Source organism: Camarhynchus parvulus, chromosome 19 (assembly GCF_901933205.1).
Source record: "Camarhynchus parvulus chromosome 19, STF_HiC, whole genome shotgun sequence".
In the NCBI taxonomy this organism is placed as follows: Eukaryota; Metazoa; Chordata; class Aves; order Passeriformes; family Thraupidae; genus Camarhynchus; species Camarhynchus parvulus.
In genome coordinates this window covers 1047443-1068844 of record NC_044589.1, presented here as the reverse complement: position 1 = coordinate 1068844, position 21402 = coordinate 1047443, and the positions used below count along the sequence as shown (strand labels likewise).

The 21402-nt window shown below is 53.1% G+C and overlaps 1 protein-coding gene across 5 annotated transcripts in view; it reads right to left on the bottom strand.

Moving 5' to 3' along the window:
* Positions 1-12862, bottom strand: part of GTF2IRD1 (GTF2I repeat domain containing 1) — a 69049-nt gene extending 56187 nt beyond the window's left edge. For all 5 annotated transcript variants that reach the window (XM_030962504.1, XM_030962505.1, XM_030962507.1 and 2 more), the window contains exon 1: positions 12799-12862. The gene's annotated coding sequence lies outside the window, so the exon portion shown is untranslated. The remainder of the gene's footprint in view (positions 1-12798) is intronic.
* Positions 12863-21402: the final 8540 nt, after the last annotated feature.

Here is a 21402-nt window from a genome sequence, read left to right as displayed (position 1 = left end):
ACCCACTTTCTGCTCTGCACAGGCAATTAGTTTGCTCTGCATAAGGTGGTCCCTGACAGAAAGATGCCACATAATCTCATTATGTTTAATTTTATCTCTAGTATTTCTCTCTGGTTACTGGTGTCTCAGCACTGAGTATTCCGTGCGTTACAGGAGGGGCTGTTTGCTAATCCAGGCTGGCTACATAAATAAACTCATTAAAAAAAAAATAAAATGGCTTTTTAAAAGGATGAAAGGAGGCTCAGAGATGGGAGCATCCCATTCCCTGAGTTTCCCATTCCTGTCTGCTCCCCACTCACTTCTCCCTTATTTTATTTTATTTTATGGGATGAGTCACAAAGGTGACAGCAGGTCCTGGGTCACCCCAAGCCCAGAGCTGGGAGCATGAGTGCAGAGAGCTATTGCCACCCAGAGCCTCAGTGCCTGCCCAGAGCTGGGCACCCTGCACAGGGCAGGTGACTCACACTGGCAGTGCAGCAGCCCTGGCTGAAGCCAAGCATGCCCCCGCCCTGGTGTGACCCGTCGGGTGAGGCAGGTACTGACAGTGCAGCCTGGGAGGTGCAGCCAGCCAGGATCCCCATTTCCTCCCCAGGCAGCCTCTGGCCATGACACCAGCCCCAAACCCTGCCCTTTCCCATGCAAACCCTGCCAGGGCTCAGTGCCACTGCTGCTGCCAGAGCCAAGCTGCTGTGGGTGCCACGGCTCCCACCAACCCCAGGCAGGGACATCACCTTCCATGGCAAGGCAAGACAGGGAAGCCACTGGGGAGGGCAGGGGGGCTGCCCAGCATCCCAGCTGGAGCAGCAGTACCAGATCCTGCTTTGCAGCTCACTGGCTGCTGGAGCACGGTGTCCCCACCAGTGTGACCATCCCCACAGCTCCTGTGGGAGATTCCCCAGTGTCCAATACATCTCGGGTGTGTACTACAAGATTACCCTCACATTCACAAAGGCTTGGCTTTTTTTAACACTGAGCCCTGAGTGCCACAAGCCTTGCTGGGCTGATGGCAGCCAGCCAGGGACAGGGACAGATGGATGGGACAGACCCACATCCAGAGACAGCTGCTGGAGCAGCAACACCTCTCGCCCTGGTGGCTCTGAGGAACCGACATTGGTGCCTTCACCTGGGCAGGACAGCACAGCCTTGGAGGGGTTTGCTGCGCTGCCAGGGTCTCACTGGGGCTCCCAGAGGGATTTGGGATGAGGAGTGTGCCAGCCTAGGGCAGATGCAGTGGGAGTGGCTCTGATGACAGCCCTGATCCAAGGGCTGGCCGCAGGGAGCCCTGTGGGGATGGCTCCAGGATCTGGCCCCAAAACAAGCCAGGTCCTCTCCCACGTGTTTCTGCTGGGAGTCACGTCGGGACAAGGTGACCTGGCTGTTGATACCTCCTCCTTTCCAGGACTTGTCATCACTCAGGCTTGAGCATGGCAGCTTGGGACAGCATTTCCCTTCCCTGACACCTCAACCTATCCCAGAGCCCTTCTTTCCCAGGGAGAAACTGGCCCAGATCAGCCCTGGTCCCTATAACCCCTGTTTGCCAGTGGGTCAGCTCAGCTCCCTGAGCCTGCAGCCCCCAGCCCTGCCCCTGTCCTCTCACACTGTTTTGGAAAGGATTAGCCAGGGAAATCATTGGCAGAGGTGTCCCCCAACACCATGGGGCCAGCAGAGCCCAAGGTCTTGCAGAAACACATGTTCCCTCCTGCTAAATTCCAGCTTAATTCTCATTTCCATTGTGTTATGAAATACATTATCTATTGAAACTAAGTCAACAGTTGTTTGCATTTACGTGTAAACACAGCGAATATTAGGAGCAGGGCCAGCATTATATTTGCATCCAAAATGCTGCCTGCACTGCTCTCTCTCCCTGGCTCTTCTCCATTTTTGCAGCTAAAGACACAAGGATGCAGGAGATGGTGAAACCCAAGACCAGAGCAGCCCAAGAAGCAAGAAACCCCTTGTTTTTCTCTCTATTTTTATTTTTCTGCAGCAGGAGAAGAAACATCCACTTAAGCCCCCATACCACATCGACATACACACCCCTTCATCTCAGGGCCAAGTTGAAACTGCTTCAAATTCCCAATGACACACATATCTTATCAGAGCTGCTTTGCATAATGCATAAATATTTATTTGCTTTTAATCCTGCAAAGCAAACCTGCCTTGTGGCACGTTTCCCTTAATCGGCAGCTCTGGCGCCCGACAAAGCTCCAAGAGAAGCATGTCCCAAATTCAGAGCCTACTTTAGATGCAGGGGCAGGGAAATGAGCACCCAAGGTCCAGTACCCACCACCTCCTGGGGTGCCCAGGGCAGGATTGGGGTGCCAAAGCTGCCATAAAGCACCCTGGCTCCTTACCTCAAGGCAAACGAAGAGCTTGGCTCAGGCACCTCATAAATAACAGAAAATAAATGTATCTGCATCATGAAACCATGAGAGTGTGTGTGAGAGGTGGCTGGATGCTGACTTAGCTCCTGGATGGTGATGCTTCCAGGAGATGTAGCAGGGAGGGTGGGTCTGGGCCCCTAAAAAAGAGATTTTGGGGGCTAGGTAAAGGAAGAGCACCTTGGGACAGGGAAGGCAGAGAGCATATGGGTTATTTTTGGGGTTCATGGCTTATTTTGGGGGTTCACAGCTTAGTTTTTGTACAAGGGCTTAATGAGTTGAAAAATGGGAACCCTTCAATGTGATGATCCACGGGGTAGGCAATGAGGGGATGTACTACCAGAGACCAGCTCAGCCTCTCCATCACCCCAGTTCAGGACACTGCTGAGCACACACCAAAACCCTGTCAGGACCCACGCAGTCCCATATGCCACAAAACTTGTAGGAACCAATAAAAATGAGAATTTTCCAAACATCAAATCACCCCAACAGCAAAACCCCTTCCTGCTTCAGCCAGAAGTACAGGAAGCAGCACACTCACCCTCATCCATCCCCAGCCCACAGCAATCACAGCATCTGCATTTGGACCCTTGGGATTGTGAATTCATTCCTCAATCAGCTCCTCTTAAATGGGTGGGAAGGAAAAGGCAAGAGGGGCAGCAAGGGGGTGAGTGCTGTGCTCAGCTCTTCACTGCACATGCAGCCAGAGCAGGTAAACACAGAACTACTGTATAGTGGGCAGGTAAATGTATAAATAGCATTGATTTCAGCCACTCTGCCTCATCCTCTGATAACCTGTTGACCCAGAGAGAGCCCCAAAAACTGATTCAAAGCAAAATGCTGTTTTTCCTCAAGATGGGAGGAAGCACCTTAACCTCTACCCAGGGCCAGTGATTTGGGATGGGGAGAAGAAACCAGCCCAGCCACCCTGAAGAGGCTTTGCCCAGGAGCTGAGTGTCATCTTGCATCTCTCCAGCACCTCCAAGGAGGGACCCTCCTCCATCCCCATGAACACCTCCCCCAGCCCCCAGGTCCACTGCCTTGCTACTGAGGACACAAAGCACCCCAAAGTGCAGCAAAATCAATACTGGGAAGGAAGTTCCTGGCCCAAATGCCTATCATAGCATCACTGGAAAAGGTTGGTAAAAGGGGAGGACAGAAAACCCTCTGGACACCCACACAGAGTTGAGAGGAATGGTGTTTGCTGGAAGGGTTTCCACAGGTATCACAATGGCTTTCAGGCAGGGAGCACACACTGGGGGTACACAGACTCAGCTTGGCACCCCCTGAACCACACCCAGGCACAAACAGTGTTATGGGGAGGAGGAAGAAGAGAAAGACCCCAGCCCCTGTCCTGGCTCACAGACAAGCCATGTTGTACGCACCAGAGGCTGCAGTTTTGGTTTTGGGGAGTGTGGAGCCATGGGGACATGGGGCAGCACATGAAGACAAGGAAGCCATCAGGCAGCACTAGAAGAGAGTCACCCTCCTGCTGCTCTCCTCACCTGCAGCCCTGACAGGAGAATTTTCCCTTCTCCTCTCCTGCTCTTGTACCTCCAATGTGCCAGCTCAAGCTGCCACCAGGCCCCAGCTTCCATGGCCCATGGGGACAATGCCACACCAAGTCCATCCAGTCTGGACATGGATGAGACCCCCAAACATGCAGAAATCTTCTTGGATTCTGCAGCATCCACAGCAGCAGCTCCCCAGAGCAGAGACAATTCCACATTATTTTGAATGATCATGTTCAAAATAATAAAGGACGCCTACGTGCTCAAATGCATTGACAGCAAGCCAGCACCAGCCCAGGAGTTAAAAATAGCCCTTTCCAGGAGTGCCAGCCCTGACCACAGGCACCCCTGGCCCTGTGGGACACACACTCCCTGCTCTGCCCATTGGCATCACCACATCAGCTCCATGGCACACTCAAAGGTCAGCAGGTGTTGAAATATGCATCTTGCTTGCAGGAAAAAAAGAAAAAAATTAACCAAAAGGAGAAAAAGATATATTCAACAACCCTATGCTGCTTGGGGAGAGAGAAATAAATGAAGATGGGGATAAAATTTATTGGGGTTCAAGCCCCAACTTGAGCAGGGGATGTTCAGAGAGCGCTGAGGTGCAGAGAGAAGCCAAGCATCACCCTCGACAGATGTGGAAACAGGAAACATTTGCATTACAGCAGTGGTACTGGAGCTGTCTTTTACCATGGAGAGCCTTGTGCAGGCAGCAGTAGGGCTGGATTTCTGCAGGTGTGATTCCCACAGAGATAAAGACCTTGGTTTCCAACAAGCAGTGGCATTGTACAAAAATTACAACAGAAAATGTGGGGAAACAAAGAAGTTTTCAAGAGAGCACATAACCCTCAGATGGGTGGCACAGGGAAAGCTGGGGGGAACTGTGGGAAGACAGTACCAGTGAGAAATGGGGTTGGTCTCACTCTCCCACCCTCCAAAGGAATAAACCTTTAGACAGTGGGGGGGAAAATTAGCCCACCTAACCAATAAGTATTTGAGGGGCACAGATGAAGGTGGGGGCAATGGATGCAGCAGGAGCAGCAAGGAGCCTTGGGAAGGGCACAGGTGGGGCTGGGTCCATCCCAGAGCCAGGTTTTCACTTTGAGAGCTCATGTGGGACTGGATGCACCAGGCTGATCTGCTCATGACGCCACTCATGCTTGTCTCTCCTCAATGTCTTTCTTCTCCCCTCTCATTTTAAACAAACAAAAAACCCCAAAACAGCCTGACACTAATTCTGACAGGTTTAATAAATGTTTAATGTCCTGTTAAAGGTCACCACCCACTCACCTCTGCCTGTGGACCTGCAGTAACAGCACTGGGGCACTCTGCTTGGGCTGTGCTGTTTCATAAGGGCCCTGATGCCCAGCTTGGCACCTCCCAAGGAGCTGTGGGGCAGGGCTGGCACATGCAGTGACCCCCAGCTAACTTCTCCCCTTTGATGGGACAGGGTGCCCAGAGCAGCTGGGGCTGCCCCTAGATCCCTGGAAGTCCCCAAGGCCAGGCTGGACAGGGCTGGGAGCACCTGGGACAGTGGGAGGTGTCCCTGCCATGGCAGGGGACTGGAACAAGATGATCTTTAATGTTCCTTCCAACCCAAGGCATTCTATGGTTCCATGATTCAAGATCCTGGATGAACTTCATCCGAGGGTGTGGAGGTAAACACATTTTGGGGGGCAAAAATACCAAACTCTAGCTCAGGGTAAAATGCTGTAATTTCACTTAAAGGGTTTCTGGGCATTTTTCCCCAGGAAGACAAGATGAAATTACAGCCCAGCAGTTCCCCTAAAGGGTGCAGAGCAATTTATTTCCAGTGATCCTCTTCTAATGAAGTCAATTTTTAACACTGTCAGAAAGTGCATGCAGGCTCGGGGCACAGCTCCCTTCCCCCCACGCCTGCCTTTCCCAGGATGAAAACCTCCAACCTAAACCCCAACCAGGATGTTTATTTAAGACCCAAACCCCAAAGGCATTTTAAACAAGCAAAGTTCCTCACATATTTTGCAGACCAAGTGCAATCCTTCATGCCAGTGATTGCAAGTTTGCACCCAGGGGGTTGTGGGGGTCCCTGCTGTCACCAGGATGGTGTCCCACTGCTCAGGTGGGAGCAAGGATGATTCTGTGGGACCCAGGGACCTGGTGGCACCTTGTGGTGTCCTCAGAGCATTCCAACACATCTCCACAGCTCAGCAATGTGGTGGCTCAGTTTTTGGGAAGCTGGCCAATGACCCCAGCATCACCCCAACAGCCTCACTGCACTCCAGTGGGAATTGGTCCTCACCAGTTGGAAGGGCTCAACAGCTCATGTGCCAGCTGATTAAGAGGGAGGAAGCCATAAGAAAAAGTCCCTTCTCCATCCATAGCAGGCACTCGTGTTTCTCCTAGGACACATCTGACACCAGCCAGCAGGAAGTAGCAGGGGAGCAGCAGTACAGCAGGCAGCTCCCACTGCTCCCTGCAGCAGCTCTTCAGCAGATGGTGGCTCATAACATCATTATGTTTACCTAACAAGATTGCTTTATTGTAGCCCTCCAACAATAAAGCCAGAGCATCTCAAAGCAGTGGCCAACGCCTGGGCTTTGACAACCCTGGTGCCAAAAAAATATATATGTAATTTTAGATCTTTATATAAATCGTGATTTTAGAGGTCACAGTAATACACTATTTTTTTTTTTTCCCATACTAAAACAGATGTGACTCACATGCAAGCAAAAAGACACACAATTCAATGCTTTAAATTCTTTTAAGTGCTGGGGTGGGGAGTTGCTGTAGCAATTTGGGTAATGCCACGGGCACACAGAGCTCAACCCCCAATCTACCCAGAGCAGGACGCCAGAGACAGCGTTCCTCCTCCTGGCAAGGGCTGTCATTCCCTGTCTGCACAGCAAACAGGGTCCCAGCCTTCTAAATAATAATGCAATACAAATAATAAAAGATAATTCCCACATATTTAATCATTACCAGAGCTCTGGGAAGAAATGATAATCAGGCCCCTACTAATTAGGGAGACATAATCCTGCCTTTCCTACAGGTTTTTCCATCCCTGTCTCCTACCCTGCAGTGATACAAGGAGAAATCCAGCCCAGTGGGAAGGAGTGTAGCTTTGGTGGAAGCCTCAAACAGATCCCAAAGCACAGCCACAGAGGGCACAGCCCCATCCTACCAATGCCAAAACACCCATCCCACTGGACTCAGTATCCACCCTACCACAAATGCAACTTTATGGAACCTCCTGTGACTGTCCAAGCAGCAGCATCCATCCAGGGAAATCCCTCCCCTTGTCACCAAGGTCCCTCTGGGATCTCAGCCCTGAGCAGGACCAGCAGCTTGTCTCAAGCCTCACCCAAAGCCTTCCAGCCTCCTGCAGCATTCAGTGACAGTGGGCAGGCAGGGAGGGCAGTGCTGGCACTGGTGCCACCGACGTGCCTGGCACTGAGCCCTTCTGAAGTGGACAGGGTTAATAGCTGGCATGAGGATTGCTGCTAATTAGCAGCAGGGCTGGGTTTGTCCCTTTCATCTGTGTATCCTGTCAGCGTGGGAGTTCTGCCCAGCTCCAGGGAGCCACCTCCAGCTTGGTGAGATGGCCTGAGATGTCTCCACTGCCCTAGGCCTGTCCTCTGGTGCTGCCAGGCTGGAGCCCAGCAGCAAATGAGCAGCCAGTGCCTCAAGGCAAGGTCACCTCTCACAGGTACTGAGCTGTAGGTGGCTTCCCAGGCAGGAGACATCCACACGGACACAGCTGGAGCCAAAGACACAATGTGATCTCTGCCAAAACCTGGGCACAGGGAGGCACTCATCCCATTAAAAGTGGGTGAAGCATCTTCCAGCACAGCAACCAGAAAAAAACACGGAGATCTTTCTCACCCACTGAGGTGTTTTGTTTCCAGTGTCACCTTGCTCTGGAAGACTCCCACTCTGTAAGTTTTCCCTAAGCCAGACCAATGTCTCTATGTTCTTCCAAACAACAATTACCTGTTGAAAAGCTTGGAAGGTTTTTAGCCCGGGAGAAGGAAGCCAAGGGCTCCTATAGAGCCACACCATGGGCACAACCCATGGCAGGGACCCCATGTACCCATCCTGCTTCATCCAGGGATTTGAAGTGGGACTGAAAAGTGCTGCTGCCCATCAAGGCCCAGGCTCCATGCTCTTCTCCCAGAAGCACATAAATCTGTGCAATCTCTGTGCATCCATTGCAGGGGGAGGTTTCTCCTGGAGGAGAAACCAAGCCAAGCAGGACACACAACCATGGTAGCAACCAGCATCCACACGCATCACCAAAACATTCAAGAAATTATCCAAAAATTAAAAATGGTTAAAAACATCCTGCCCAGCAGTTTTCTTCCCAGCCCTAGTGGGATCTACACCTCAAAGCACCCTCTGGGCTCCCAGGTTTTAACTGTGGGGCTGTGGGAACAGATCAACAGCAGGTCTGTGGTGCCCACCACAAGCCTTTGCAGCCACCTGTTCACACCCATTAGAATGGCCCAGGGGCACTGCCAGACCCCAGCACACCACACAGGGGATGTCACCCGTGGCCAGGAGGCATCTGGGCTTGTCTCTCCCATCTCGTGGGGCAGAAGTCTCAGGCCTGCAGGTGGGCTCTACACGGCACATTTCCAGGACCCATCCTGGGTCCACACCCACCTACCCACTGGCTCTTGCTCTGTTTAATGTCAGAGATGTAAAGAAAATGAAGATGGGCATCTCAGCCCTCATATGAGAGGTGGAGATTGGCTTTGAGGAGGGACATGCTGGCAAAGGACAATGACATTCACGTGGCTGTGCAGCAGCAGAGTGATGCTCCTCACTGGTCCCCCACTCATTCCACCCAAATTAATTAATTACCTTTTTAAACCAGCTAGACCAGCACAGAGCAGAGACAAGACAATGTGAATCCAGAAAGCTCCCACAGAAACTGTTTGCATGGACAAATGTAAACGCTGCTCAGCACAGTCTGCTCCTGAGGAGGGGTCCATGTGCCCAGGAGGGGTCCATGTGCCCTGTGCTCTTCTCCACAGCATCTCACCTCAAGGGATGCTGTCCTTTGCTCCCACAGCAAGGAGAGCCTTGCTGTGCTCTGGGTAAGCTCCTAAGGTGGTGTTTGGCAGCAGCTCCTGGACCAGGATGGGACATGAGGTGGTCCCACGTGCCCCAGCTGATTTGGGGGGATCTGGCAGAAACAGCCCAGCCCAGCCCAGCCCAGTGCTCCACCACTCTTGGGATTGAAGCAAATTTAACCAAGAGAGCAACACCAAGAAATGAAGCATCAAAACAGCAAGCCAGAAATCCCCATGACCACAATTCCTAAAGCCCACCTGGGGCCACTGCAGCTTCCTGCGGCTCTTGACTGCTTTTTAAAGACAACATTTCAAGAAATGCAAACTGAACATGCCCGGTGAAGGGACAGGGCTGCCACAGGGCAGAGCAGAGCCCTGGGAAGCTTCACTCCAGTCTGCAAAGAGCTGCCACCTCCTCTGCAAACCTCCAGCTGGGGCTCTCTCTACCCCCAGCCCCACTGCTCTGGCCACAATTGAGATGGACACCAGACGCCTTCCCCATAGCTTCCAGCTGGGCTCTTCCCAACCAACGAGCCAATAAATTTAGCTCATGGATAGCTATCTCCATCTCAGGACGGGCTCCCAGTAGGTCCTTTCCTATCCTGAAGAAGGTCTTTGGTGGTGGCAAACCTCTGCTCCCCCCTCAAAGCCCTGAAGAAGTTTTGTCATTACCAACAAGGTGTTAACACAGCCAGACACATGGCTGGAGGAGCAAAGCCAGAGCAATAACACAGCCCCTCATCTGCCCATCATGCCCCTTCCCCAAACCATCACATAGCCCTTGCACCTCAGCCCAGTCATCCTGGAGCAGCAGGATCCATTCACACATTTTCTTCCATGACAAACCACCAGCACCTCCACTCACCACAGGCATCTGCAAATGGCAGCACACAGAATAACCATGCCCAACACCACTGCCCAAGATGGGGACAGCCAGCAGCAAGCCCAGGGGTCAGCCCTGCAGCCAACATCCAGCTGGAGTCCCTGTGCATTCCTCCAGCCTGGCTGCTGGGGTGCTGCTGACAAAATTCCTGAAGGAAGTCCAGGGCATTGATAATTGCCAAAAAACATCTGAGCTATTTCCTGTGGGAGAAGCAGACGGGAATCCCCCATTAACTCCAGTAGCCAGAGGTTGTGTTTTGGCCTGGGACTTCGGGGGTTTGGTATTCCTCTCCTTCCTACAAGCATCACTCCAGTTATACGTGATGCACACCCTGTAGGACAGCCAGACCTGTACCCTCCGTGCTGACCCCAAAGCCCACCTTTCTTGTCACCTCCTGCCCCATGCAAGGTTCTTGTGAAAGGAAGGGCTGGGCTGCCAATATGGGCACCGTGTCTCACCCAGGCAGATAGAGCCAGGTTGCTAAACGTGTCCTTGAGCAGCTTCCTGCTCATCTGCCCCAGCTTCTCATTAGCAAACCTGAACGAGCAGCGACAGCACCAGCAGCTCCTCCAGAGATGGGAAAGCCCTCTCAGGAGGGACAGCAGGAGCAGGCAGCAGCACCAGAGCATATCCCTGGCATCACTCATTCCTCAGCTTCTGCAAGCACCACGATCCCTTCTCCTGTCCACAGAGTGCCAATACATCCCTGGCAGGTGTCACCCCAGAAATGTGGCTTTGAGAGGCCGTGCCAGCCTGGAGAGCCAGGGTGCACGGGAAACCAGTGGCACAGCCCCAAAGCAGGGCACCCTGTCCCTCAGTGGCCACCAGTGGTCACAGAGAGTCTGGCTCTGCAAGGCTAAGGGGAGAAGAGCAGGGGACCCTCGGGTGTTGATAAAACCACACAGTCCTGACATGCAACCAGCTGCTGACACTGCTCCAATGGCAGCACGTGCTGCTGTGCCAGGGCTTGCTGCTCTGCCTCAGGGGCTGCAGCAGAAGCACTGGGACACTGCCTTTGGCTGCCAGCAGGGTCAGGTCTCACCCTGGTGGTCCCCATATTGCTGCAGCAGTTTCACAGAAGGGGATTCTGCAGGCTCAGATGGGCAACAACCAGCTCAATGGGTCTGGGTGCATTGTGGGGGCCTCTGGAGAATTAAAGGCTCTCACATCCACAAGATTATTTCCCAGCTACAGCACTTCCAACAGCTCCTTCAGTGGGAGCAGCACCAAGAGCAGACACCCCGAAGCTCCCGTTATGCAAGGCCACACACTGATGTCCCCAGGTGCTCCAGTGTCCACAGCTTCACACTGACAGGTGACAGATGTGGCAGCAGGCTGGGTGACCAGCCTCAAGGTGCCCATAGCAGCCAGTCCCATGGCTCTGCCACGGCGCTCAGTGGCACCATCACCTCCCAAAGTGCCCTCGCCTGGCTGTGCCCAGAGCCCACCACCAACAGCCAGGATTACCTGAACTTGGACTGCCGGGTCCAAGTTCACTCCTGCACAAGGCACATTAATAGGATCACTCCAATTTACAGCTTATCCCAGATCAACCCACTGCCAGCCCCACACGCTGCAAGGACAAGGGCACCTGCTCCTCAGGGAGTAACTTTCTCCCTATCACAGCCATCCCTGGGCATCAAAAATCCTCCACTCACCCTGCAGAGGATGCCTGTTCCTTCAGGCCATGGGCCACGGTGCCCAGGCCAGTGGTCAGTCCAGCTGAAGCCCCAGGCACTTCACCGGCTCAGCACCGTGTTTCTATTTCCAGCAGCACTGCTGCCAATCCCCACACCAGCACAGAGGAGGCAAGCTCTGGCAGAGCCCTGCTTCCAGCTCCCCTTCCTGCCTGGCACCGTCCAACGCAGCCAGGGCAGGCGGTGGTCACAGAAATGCCTTCAGGATGTGGGCCACCCCTGAGGGCCAGCCTGACATCCCCTATCCCACCCCCAACTCTACTGCTCCCTGCACCCCCTCTGCAGCACCATCACCCCCAGCCTTACTGCTTCCTGCCATCCCTTCAAAGCCCCCAGGGATCCCACCAACCAACCCCAGGGCCCATCATCACCCCCAGCATTTCCCCCACCAGCCCCAGTGACTCCCCAGCTGCAATGTGCTCAACACCCCATCAGCTCTAATATCCCCAGCATCTCCAAGCCCTACAGATCTTCAATATCCTTCCCAACCTTAATAACATCCAGAACCCCTGCCAAGCTCTACTGCCCTGCAGCATCCCTCAGCCCCACTGCCCTGCAGCATCCCCCCACACTATCAGGTCCCAGTATTCCTATTACCCCCCTGAACTCTCGCAGACTGATGAGCCTGGCATTCCTCCCCCAGCATCCCTCCAGCCCCAATAATCTCAGCATCCCCTGCAGCAACCCCAACATCCCCCGTGCCTTGATGCCACACTGCACCCCCACAGTCCTATTAACCCCCACCGGCCCTAATGAATCCCCCAACCCTCAGCCTGAAAGAGCATCCCTCAGCCTTAAAGAGCCCAGCATGCCCCCCCTCTGCTGCCCCCCCAACCCCGCAGCCCTATCATCTCCCCAGCAACCCTGCTGCCCACTGACATCCCCCGTGCCTTGACGTCGTTCAGCAGCCCTGCAGCCGTACCCCCCTCCAGCAGTCCTGCTGCCCCTCTGCATCTCCCAGCTCTCACTCGTACCCCGTGTCCTGCGCTGCATCCTCAGCACCACCCTCCCCCCGGATCCCTAACGCTGCCCCGCACACCTCCAGCCCCAACACTCCCAACCACCCCCCGAACCCTGCTGCCCCCCGCATCCCTCAGCCCTATCCCGCACCCCCAGCTCCACCGCTCCCCCACGCTCCATATCCCCTGCCCCATCGCACCCCGCACCCCCATGTGCCCCCCGCCGCTGCTCCCCCCGCCAGGGCCGTGACTGGGGGTGCAGAGGGGACCCGTCAAGAGGGGAGGGGAGGCCAAAACTTTTCCTTACCGCGGGCGGTTGGGGCGCGGCGCCGCTGCCTCCCCCGGCGAGGCTGCGCGGGAGCGGCGGGAGCGGCGGGAGCGGCGGGAGCGGCGGGAGCGGCGGGGGCGGGCGGGCGGGGGCCGGGATGGAGCCGCCTCCCGCCGCCTCCCGCCGCTTCCCGGGCGGAGCCGGTACAACCCGACAGGGGCCTAAAGGAATGAAAAGAAGCCGAGAAGGGGGTGTTGGGTTTGGGTTTTTTTTTTTTCTCCTCCCCCCACCCCAAATCGGGCAGGGAGAGCAGTTCTTTGTTCTGTAATCCCAGTAAAAGTGCCAGCCATTCGCCCCGCCGCTAATCCCAACCCCGCGCAACGGCCGCATCCATTGGCTGCCCTTTACACACGGGATTAACCAGCCCGAAAACGGGGAGGGGGGGCTGGTGAAGGCGGAGGGGAGCTCTGGAAGTCCTTTCACGCCGCGCCGGGGACGAGCCGAGACGGTACCGGGCCACGCGGGCGCGGCCCCGGCGCGGCCCCGGCTCTGGGGTGCCGTGGGTGCGTGTCGCCACCTGTTGGTGTTGGCACGGCTGGGTGGATTGGCACCTCTTGGCACGGCTTGATCCGTTGGGACATGGCATGGTATAGAGTCATAGCACCGCATCATGGTTTGGCTTGGAAGGGACCTCAAAGACCTTCTTGTTCCAAGCTCCCTACCATGCGCAGGGACGCCTTCCACTGTCCCAGGTTGTTCCACATCCCATCCAACCTGGCCTTGAGCACTTCTAGGGATGGGGCAGCCACAACTTCTCTGGGCAACCTGAGCCAGGGCCTCACTGCTCTCACAGGGAAGAAATTCTTCCCTGCCCTCTGGCAGTGTGAAGCCATTCGCCTTTGTCCTTTCTCTCGAGCCCTTGTTCAAAATCCCTCTCCAGCTCTCATGGAGCCCCTTTAGGCACTGGAAGGGTTTCTAAGTTCTCTAGGATCTCCCCAGAGCCTTCTCTTCTCCAGGCTGAACAACCCCAGCTCTTCAGCTTGTTTTCATTAGCTGAGGTGCTTCAGAGGCAGAGCACAGCCCAGTTCAGCACAGCCCGGCCCTGCACAGCTCAGCTCAGCACAGCCCGGCCCTGCACAGCCCAGCTCAGCACAGCCCGGCCCTGCACAGCTCAGTTCAGCACATTCTGGCCCTGCACAGCCCAGTTCAGCACAGCCCGGCCCTGCACAGCCCAGCTCAGCACAGCCCAGCTCAGCACAGCCCGGCCCTGCACAGCTCAGCTCAGCACAGCCCGGCCCTGCACAGCCCAGCTCAGCACAGCCCAGCTCAGCACAGCCCGGCCCTGCACAGCCCAGTTCAGCACAGCCCGGCCCTGCACAGCCCAGCTCAGCACAGCCCAGCTCAGCACAGCCTGGCCCTGCACAGCCCAGTTCAGCACAGCCCGGCCCTGCACAGCCCAGCTCAGCACAGCCCGGCCCTGCACAGCTCAGCTCAGCACAGCCCGGCCCTGCACAGCCCAGCTCAGCACAGCCCAGCTCAGCACAGCCTGGCCCTGCACAGCCCAGTTCAGCACAGCCCGGCCCTGCACAGCCCAGCTCAGCACAGCCCGGCCCTGCACAGCCCAGCTCAGCACAGCCCGGCCCTGCACAGCCCAGCTCAGCACAGCCCAGCTCAGCACATTCTGGCCCTGCACAGCCCAGCTCAGCACAGCCTGGCTCAGCACAGCCCAGCTCAGCACAGCCTGGCCCTGCACAGCTCAGTTCAGCACAGCCTGGCCCTGCACAGCTCAGTTCAGCACAGCCTGGCCCTGCACAGCATAGCTTGGCATAGGGAAAGGAACCCACCAGGAGTGAGCGATGCTTCTCTGAGTTCCTTGCTGCATGTTGACGAATGGCAAATTAAAATGAATGAAAAACTACTAAAAATAACTTGACACTATTTTAACCTCTGAAGTTTTAGAAGTACTGACACTTTTCCCTGGAAGTATGTGTTAGGCAGCCACTCCATTATCTGCCCTCTCCAGGGCCATGGGGAGAAGAAAACATTTTAAGAGGAAACACTCTTTTTCCAGTTTCTGGTGGAGCATAGAAGGGGGTTTTTCTGTGCTGTTGAGCAATGTGCAAGCACCCAGCACCTCATGTGTCACTCCCCATCAAGTCTCAAACTCGTTGCACTGGTAGCCATAGCCACAGGGGCCCAGCAAATCCCAGTAGGTTTCCAGTAGGAATGCTCAGGGCAAGACAGGTCCCACTGGGGTGGTCCCTAATTCATACCTGTGGTGCCTGGGACCATGAATGTGAGAACACCCTAGCTGACAAATTAAATGACAGATCTTACTGTGAAGAAAGAAATCAGGGCATCTTTTGGCTAATTAACTTTAAGCCAGCACTTCACCAGAAAAACAACCACCCAGCAAAATTAATTTAACTGGGTCACCAAGAACAGTATGTGGGAGCTGCCTGCACAGAACAGGCAGATTTCCATGTCCTGCTTTTGCTGGTGCCCTCCAACACTTTCCCCAGAATACTGCCTACCCAAGCCTGTGGCCCTGAGTGGGGAAATCTGCATCATTAATGAAAAGAGGGTGGGAAAAGGTGTATTTTGATGCAACATCCCTGTGCACATCCCCTGCCCTGTGCCCTGGAAGCACTGTGGCCCCACAGTGCCCACAGCAGCAGACAGAGGCTTGGGTGGCTTGGAGCTCCTGCCTGCAGCCATACTTGAGTCAGGATAATGCCAGGATTTATAGGGAGCATTTACAGATCAGTCAAAGGAACATGATTGGTGTCTCTATTGGAAGAATTAAGCTTCCCCCAGCATGTGTTCAACTCATCCCCACTGCAAATAGGCTGCAGGCAACACTTTTCAGATCCTTTGAAAGGATGCTGCCCCTCAGACCTTGGCAAAGAGAGAGTCCAAGGTTCTTTGGCCAAAGATGAGCAGCTGGCTTGCTCTAACAGCCCAGAGAACCTTTTTGCCCTTTGCTTTCTTGCAGCAGAGCTGGTCCCAAGTCTGGGACCCGAATGCTGAGCATTGGGGGATGGCTCTGTAACATCTGGCTTTGGGGTCTCGTTTTTCTCCTCACCATTGGAGACCATGAGCTGAAATGAGGTTGGAGACCCATGGGTGCCACCCTTGGTCACCAGTGTATGAACAGAGAGCTCAGTCCCTACAGCTCCCAGCAGAACCTACTCCTACCTGAGCAGGGGTATGAGAGCTAGGGACAGGGAGAGGCTGAAACAATCCTGAAATTTAGAGAAGAAGCCTGGGAAGATGGTGGGAGGGAGAGCAGGGCCACTTGAGGAGCTCTGCTGGGGCTGTTGCCAGCTGGGGCTGTGGACTTCAGGGAGGAGGTGGACTACCTGATGGGAGTACAAATGTTCCACAGGTGTTCCACTGAAACTGAATCCACTCAGGTTAGCTCAGCCCCCCATGCTCTGATGCTCATGCTAATGAAAAGGAGACCTGGTCAGCTGGGGGACAGATGCTATGGCTCAAATGTACTTTTGCATCTCTTTCCCATCAAGGAAGAAACCTGTCACAACAGGGTAAAAGCAGGGGCAGGATGTTTTATTTGGGGACGAAAAGAGCCCCACAAAGCCATCCAGTGTGAGAGGGATGGTTTAATCTCCTCTATCTCAGCAATAAAGGACTTCCTTGTCACAGTGCCAGCAAAAGAAAAGGCAACATCACCAGGAAACAATCCTATCTGCAGAACTCTTTTTTTAATATAATTTGTTAATTAATGACTGCTGGGCATCACAAGGATTGTTGTTTTCTCTGATATGCTGATTTCTTCTGTCTCGGTGGAATTGGAGATCACAAAAATAAAATTAAAAAAGGAGAAAAGCTGCTTCTTCAGAAGCAGGAACAGGGGAAAAGTTTTAGTAAAGTCAGGAGAAATTTAATTGAAAGAATGAGTATATTTCTTCTTCCTGAAGGGGTATTGTGTTCTTTTGCTATAGCAAATTGCTGGTTAAAGCGACCAAGACAAAACAAAATGGTTTTTAAATTATAGATCAAAGAGCAGGAAGTTTCTGGAAGCCTACCCCCACCTCATATTCCCAGGCAGGTCTCTGGTGAGCAGTGTGGCTGCAGGGGGCTGGCATCACCCAGAGTGGGGCTGGGAGATGCAAAAACCACATGAGGAAAAGCCTAGAGGAGAAAATACTGGGATCTGCATAACTGGGTGGGAGGCTTTGAGGTTTGTGGAGGGGGAAAGAGCTTCTCCAGCCACCATTTTCACTTGGAAGAGCAAGATTTTGCACTCAGAAATTGACCACCAGGTCTGAGGCTGTATTTGTAGCAAGTCCACCTTGTCCCAAACCAGCTCCTACAAGGAGAGCCATGCTTCAAGGCAGCCCAGCGTAGTGTTAATTCTTTTGCAAGGTATATGCTACTGAGTAAAAATCTGCAAGGATTCCCTGCAAAACCCAAGCTGATATTTGTAGGTCCCAAATATATTTGTAGAAAGACCAGGAAAATGATTATCCTCTCTCCATTCCCTGCCCACTGGGGCTCAGTGATGGCTTACACTGACTATTTGCTCTGCCTACCTGCACCTCACACACCTCATTGCCCACCAAGTGCCCACAGCCCTGCTGCTTTTTCAACTGCTCAAAGGGTTTGCTCCAGTGCAACAACAAGAAGGCTTTTCTAGCTGTCTTGTGGTCCATTGAATTATTTCCATGCTATGGAGAGACAGTGAAGTGCTACTGAACCAGAGTCTCTGAACAGTGTCCTGGGGAGCAGAGCAGGGAGATTTCCACGCTCTGACTTCCCCATCCTTCTGACCCTCATGTCACTGGCAGGAGTAAAGGGCTCTTGCCTAAGCTGATGCCACTGGGGTTGGTTTTGGCTCAGGAGTTCAGGGGATGGAGAATCCTGAACACACCCACCCAAGTACCAGCAAAATCCCAAGGGGACCCAACAACCCAGCCCTTGGTTCTGGGCTCCCCTCTGCAGACTTCAGGCATTGTAAAGGGACAGGTGGGGCCCAACCCATGGAAATTCCACTCTGTGAGGTGGAAAGGGAGGCATGTTTTGGCTGAGAGCATCACCTCCTCCTGACAGCAAGGGTCTAGGGGGTGTGCCTGCCTGAGCCCTGCCCAAGGTCAGGCTGTTATTCATCCATTTTTAATCAAATCCGCAGCTGAGGTTACAGCCTCAGCCTTTGAAATCATTGCAGAATTTCGCAGTGTGGCTCCAGCTTTGCCTCTTGTCACCTTTCCCGTGGGACTTCAGCCCCAGCAAAGCTCCTTGCTCTCCCCTTCAAGGCTGCTTTCAGCCCTGGGTTGCAACCCCCTGGCACTCTACCTGGCTAAGCCATCACCACTGAAGGCCCACACCCCATTCCATGAGCTAAGGTTGTCAGTACTCTACAGCCCTGGGGTGTTGGTGCTGGTACCCCAGTGGTGCTGCTGGTACCCCATTGATGCTGCTGGCCTGGCACAGCCCCCCCCGTGCAGGTTGGGGATCCCACCCACTCGTGCCCTTGGAGCACTGATGCCAAGGGCAGGAGGCATTGACATTCCCCCAGGGTTCTCACAGTGCAAAAGTAAACTTAACGATGTTATCCACTGATCTGGTAATTAATACCCTGGATTCTTTTTGTTGGAATGAGCAAGGGCCAGGACATGCTGGGGGTTTTAATTAAGAGATGGGCTGGAGAAGCACTTGCTCCCAGTTTTCCCTGGAAGGGGCCTGTGCTGGGTGGGGGGTTGAGGTCTGGTCTGCATGGGGTATCCAGTGCCCCATGTTGGGTGCCTCTGGAGTGGTCCCAGCCCTGCACCCACCATACCAACCCATACACCTGCTCTACCTACCCTTGCTCTACATCTAAGTGCCATGCCAGACCCCATTGGGTCTTTTTTTTAAGTGAAATGCTCTCAAGATCTTTAAATATTAGGCACAAAATGTTTTTCCTGTGCTGTGCTGTGCTCTGCAGCACCCATCCAGGGCAGGGAGCAGGCAGGAATGCTCTACTCGGCAGAACCAAGGATGCCAGGGTCGTTTTGCTCCAAAACTGCTGTATCTGTAGTTGATCCCGCTGCTATTTTTAATACAGATGCCTTATTGAGATTCAAATGAATGTTTCAAATCCTTGCTCCTTTGCATAATTCTTTTTAATTAACACTTCAAAGGTTTGAACACAAGATCCATACTATTTCCCTAACGAAGTTGACTGAGCCTCCTTTCCCCCTAAGCTTCCTCGACACATTTCTGAGGGAGAAAGTCAGGGTTGGGGCTGTCTCCTGTGTCCCCTCTGCAGGGGCATGATGGCATTTGGGATCAGCCTCTGCAGAAACAGGAGCTAAAGGAGAAGAGGGGATCGATGGCTGCAGTGGCTACCATCACTCACCCCTGCCACCAGCTTGACATACACTGGGCAGCCTGAGCTTGGCACAGAAATCAGGGTGTTTGAAGTGAAAATGGTCAAGCTCACTGCTCCACCATCCCCTGCCCCAGCACCAACTGGTGCTCTAACACATTTTCACCCCACATCAAATAAAACCTCCCCAAAAGGAGCCTCCATCTCCATGGTCACTTTTTGGTCACATTTTCAACCTTCCTTGGCTCTCAAAAGACCCAAAGGCACCTTTCTTCCTTCTTAAATTGTGCTTTGAAAATAAAACCTGGGATTGTCATACAATTACATTCAATAGGAAGAGCTGTAGCTTTTCCTCAGCTATCCCAAGAGATGGGAATGATAAAAGGTCCCAAGTGTGTAACAGAGACATAAGTACAAAAGAAAGAGCCCAGGTTCCATTCCCACCTTTCCCCCATTGCTGTACCCACAGGGTCTCCCTTTCTTGAGTGGGAGCATCCTCACTCTACAGGATTGGGACTCCAAGGAACAGCATGGTTTAACACATAGGAAAATAAGCTTCAGCTTTAATTTCTGCAACTGCAGAAATGATTAGACACAACAAATGGTATAATTAGCAGGATTTAATAAGAGACTGTCCCTGACATGCAAAGGAAGTGGGCCTTTGTTCATCTACAAAAGACATTAATTTGCAAATACTCTCAATAATAATTTTTTGTTATTTAGACTGATATCTTGAAAGTCTCCAATAAAATGAGAAATCTGGACTAAGCATTCCAGTTGCCTTTCCAAGTGCAGGAATCCAGCTTTGATGTTCTTCTTGATAACATCTTTTTAGAGCCTTGACTGCATCAAATTAAATTCTGATTACTCTGATAGTGCAGTACAACTTCCAAATGTATTCAGGTAACTTTGTTCTGGAATGAAATAAGCTATTTTGACAAGGATGCTTGCTAGGCAGCAAAGAGATGGAGAGGAAAGAGCCGTGCCAGGGATGCAGCACACACCCAGCTTCAATTTCAGCCCTGGGGCTGCTGGGCTGTGGTGGCCCAGCAAGCCAGGTCATTGGCACTGGGGGTTGTATCAGGGAGGGGGGACACAGGCAGACTCTGCAAAAGCCAAATTACACCTTTGGTGGTTCACACATTTCTCAGCACCAAAGCCCAGGGCCATTTGGCCCTTCCAGAGGGGACATCCCAAAGGGACATCCCCTCAGGTGGTGGGTCCTCAGAGCATGGACCATGGCTGGCCACAGGATATGTGTTAGTCCAGGACAGACACATCCATGCAGAGATATCAGCTCCAGATGCAGAAAGACCACTCCATGTCTCTTGCTTACCTCAGTCCTGGTAAACTCAGCCTGAAATCACTGGTCTAGCTGTGGGCACAGGCACAGCACCCCAAGGATGTCCAGGTGATGCCCAAGGCGCAGGCTTGAGGATCCCTGTGGAATCCTCACCCAGTCCATTAGCAGTAGTGCTGCTCCCTGGCCCAAGCTTCACTCCATGGCTGGATGTTAGGATGAAAATAAAGTGCAAATATTATTGTTGGCAGAGGTTATTAGCTCCCCCATTGTGATTTAGGCATCTTTAAACTTCATGTTTTATTAATCCTCACTATACAATTGACAGCATCAAAATGTGATGTCTGCAAACAAAGGGATGCACTGCAGCATTATCTCTGTAAAATGCAGGACTTGGCCACTTGATTGTAAATATGCATGTAAAGGCATTATATAGTGGGGTTACACAAAAAGATGGAGCTGGACTCACCTGCCCTGAGCAGGGATGTGCTTCTGGTGGCCTTTGCTTCCTGCCCATGCATATTGCCCCCAGGGGAGGGCTGGCTGATGGAAAACTCGATGTTTTCTTCCAGCTGTACTGGATAACACCTCCTGTCCCCAAAACCTGTCTTTTCAGATTGAGTGTTCCTGTAGGAGTTTTGGCTGCAAAAGGGGACTTTCTTGGTGACCTGGAAGCTGGTGTGGGGACAGCTCAACAGCTGCTGCTGGAGCTATCCTCTCCCTCTGCAGCCAAGATGGGACAATGGAGCAGAGGATCACAAACCTCCTTGAAGCCACTGTTCAGGGATGGGCTTTGTTAAGATCTGATAAGTGCCAGATGCCTCTGCCCAAATTAAGCTGCAAACGAGACCATATCTGAAGGTCATTAACATTGATTTTTATTTAACAATAATTGTGAGGTAAAGAAACAGAAAAGAGGGGTGGGAAAGAAAGTGGGGAGAGAAGTAGAAGACAGTCTACATCAAGTAGAAGACACTCACCACACATGAACTTTGCAGTATCTCTTGGTCCT